Source organism: Cajanus cajan, chromosome 3, assembly GCF_000230855.2.
Source record: "Cajanus cajan strain Asha chromosome 3, NIPB_CcT2T_4, whole genome shotgun sequence".
NCBI lineage: Eukaryota > Viridiplantae > Streptophyta > Magnoliopsida > Fabales > Fabaceae > Cajanus > Cajanus cajan.
Window position 1 is genome coordinate 20,277,392 of NC_138519.1, and position 3,029 is coordinate 20,280,420.

A 3,029-nucleotide genomic window follows, 5' to 3' on the forward strand; every position below is an offset into this window, starting at 1 on the left:
ACTAAGAAAGAATTTAACTCCTAGGCTTCTCTAATCTCGTCCATTAATTCATTAGTTACTTTCAACATACTAAATTCAATGCTCCTAAGGGTGAGCTCACACATCACGCTTAAGTCTCTAAGTTCTTTAGTCAAATCCAACCCTTAAATCATCAAATGTGGTAGGCGAAAGATCATCCTACTCAAGGTATCTGCCAGAATAATATTTTCATTTCTACGACCCTCTCCAAAAATCATGTGCCTAAGCGTAAGTTTTACACAGAATCAATCTCCAAGTCTTACCACCTCATCTATACCGAAGGCAGCTCTTATCCACTACCTTGTCCTATATCCTCTTGTCTTGTTTTCAAAATGAATCAACTAATTATGCTTCTCCAATTTCCTTCAATAATTCACTTGTTACTTTAGTCATACCTAGTCTCATACTACTAAGGGTAACCTCATAAGCCAAACTTAAATCTTTAGACCAAACCAAAAGATCTATCTCTCTAACCATAAGGGAAGATATATCTAGAGGTCTTCTACCCAAAGTATCAACCACCATACTAGCTTTGCCCAAATGACAATTAAGATCAAAATCCTAGTCCTTAAAAATTCCAATTATCTCTTCTTGTCAATAGATATTTAAAATTCTTATGATCGCTAAAAACCTCTAGCTTAGAATCATATATGTAGTGTCTCCAAATCTTAATTAAAATTGCTAACTCAAGGTCATGGGTAAGGTAATTCCTCTCATGAATTTTCAATTGCCTAGAATCACAAGCTACTATCTTTCCTTCATGCATCAACACTCTTCCCGAATCTATCTTAGTAGCTATAGGAAAAGAAAGCAAAGCGATTCCTGTAGTAGAGGCGAGTGAGATGAGAGTAGCCTAAACCTCGAACTGCTATCTTAGAAATTTACTTAATAAATCTCCTATAAATTATCCTAAGAAAACTCTTAATTTTACTAATTGAATTAGGTATCTCTCACTACAACTTCTACCTTAGGTAGCTCTATGTTAAACCTTCACAAGAAATTACATGGCCTAAAACACGCACCTAATACAATCAGAGTCATACTTAGATAATCTAGCCTAAGTTTATCTTGGATATATCTTCACACTTAACTCTAATATGATGGTATCACATCCTAAGATCAAAACCTTTCATTAACACACAAATATCCATTAATTGATCCATAAGGTCACATACTTGCATATCAATTCATATTAGAATACTTCCTTCACATATACTATCCCTAAGCATATATGAATTGATCACCATGAACCAAGCATATCATTTTAATCAACCTTTCAATGACCAAACCTCAAAACATCACCAAATCTATTTTATCCTTGTTATGCCTATCATGACAGTATATATCTATAGAGTTATACTCATCCAAATGATTTCAAACCTGTCTTAAATGAAATCTAAATGAATAAGCTACAACTCTTAAGATTTCAAAAAGATCACCTTCCTAACTAAAATTTCAACAATCACTTCAAGTATATTCAGCTCTAACAACTAGACTTCTGATCACCAAAGCAGTCATAACTAGAGTTCTAGACCTACTTTTTACCTGATTCCAGTTCCATTAGAAAGATAGTATCTAAAGCCATAATTCTCATAAAGACCACAAAATCAGATTCTATCAATATGATACTCATACTGGCACAACAAAATTTCAACAAAAATAATCCCCATATCATACAGCATTAGTGTACTAACATACCTTAATCATTCCAAACTCACTCCTTTCCACCTTAAACTCATATTCAAGCTTTTCATTACAATCCTAAACCAAAACAGCTCACAAAATAAAATTCACATACTACCTCAACCATAAAAGTTATCATGCAAGCACCAACACTCAAGGAACGTTCCAATCTCCCATCAAAACTTCAATTCTCAGATACAACCTCTTTGGATTCAATCACTACTACTATAGATTCCTAAATTCCATTAATTGTAAACTCTTGCCAAATCAATGTCTCACCTAAATCTAAGGTGTCAATAATTTCTAGTTGATTATCAAGGCTTTATTCATACTATTGGTACCTAAGCTCACCATAAAGTATTCTATTATCCAATAGTAGCAGCAATTAGCTCCATAGCTCGAGCAATTTGCCGCCCATCCATGCTTGAAGAAGAATTAGAATGATTTCCCCTACCAGTCATCCTAAAAAGGTCAAAGAACTTTATGAGTTTACACGAAACTCATAAGAAATTCCTAATCAAGATTAAGAAACTCATGAGTTACTCATGAAGTTCCTTTCAAAATTCGTTTCCATACAACGGAAACATAACAAGACCATTCCCCACAAATCCTAAAGAGACTTGACCAGGCTCTGATACCAAAATTGTAACGACCCACCTTAGGTCATCACATCAATAACCAACCAAAATAAAAGAGCATTTATAATAAAAAAATAGAGCAAAAGCCAGCTACGCTAGAGTGTAAAAATTGTTTTCATAATAGCAAACATAAGTATATTAGTCATTCTCAGTAAAATCATACAGTCATCCAAAATATATTAACATTAACCATTAACAGAAACACCCTAGGTGCTGGTCAAGCTCTAAGCCTAGCCACTTCTCAAAGCAGCTACCCAGAAGACTCCTTGCTATCCTATGGCTTCACACCTGATCTGCTCCCCCACATAGTGAGATCATCACAGTTCCACCACATGGAAACATAAGGGTTAGCACGTATAAAACCAACCATAGTATAAATATCATTTAACAATTATTTGTTCAAACCATTATGTATTTCCAAGATAGATATAAACCAATAGCATACATATTAATTAAAGAAATCCATAACCCTAGTATACAATCCATACCATATGTATACATAATCCACATCCAAAGCAAAGTCACACCACCGTATAATCCATGATGTAACCAACACATCCAAACCAAATGTTGGCCTCAACACCTATCCAAACCAAGTGTTGATACGGTGAAACATGTCAGCAACCCATGTCTCACGCCTAACCTCTCATGGAAAGTATACAGTTGGATTACGTCGTCACGTAACCCTGG